The sequence below is a fragment of the Gavialis gangeticus genome, unplaced genomic scaffold (genome assembly GCF_001723915.1).
Source record: "Gavialis gangeticus isolate Ggan-Ray unplaced genomic scaffold, GavGan_comp1, whole genome shotgun sequence".
NCBI classification, from domain to species: domain Eukaryota; kingdom Metazoa; phylum Chordata; order Crocodylia; family Gavialidae; genus Gavialis; species Gavialis gangeticus.
In genome coordinates, this window is record NW_017728992.1 from 168730421 (window position 1) to 168730895 (window position 475).

Here is a 475-nt window from a genome sequence, read left to right on the forward strand (position 1 = left end):
TATTCCCAAACATTAGGTGATGCAAAATAGTTCCGTTAGCATAGCATGCTATTGATTAGATTTATGTGCCATATTGAATCACCTAACAGGTGTATCCTTTTGATATTTCTGGCAAGATGTCCTTATCCTGTGGATGACTTCTAGTAAAAAAAGCTTCTACAGGGATGCATAAGTAGTGATAGACCCAGAGAGCAGGACAGATGTGCTGTAACTACTATGGTTCTTTTGCAGGAAAGAAAAAAAATAATTTTTTAATTGCCAATAAGCTTCTTTGGGTGAATCTGATATCTTTTATTAGACCAACTTAAATATTTGAAAAAAAATTTCTTAGCAGGCTTTTGGGTTTAAAAACCCTTCATCAGGCTGAGGAAGCATCTGCAGTTGGTGTGTGCTCTTCTTGGATGGAATGAATAGTAGAGAAGCCAGAGGCTGGCATGCATGCAAGAAAGGCAGTCGGTGAGGATGAAATGGTTTG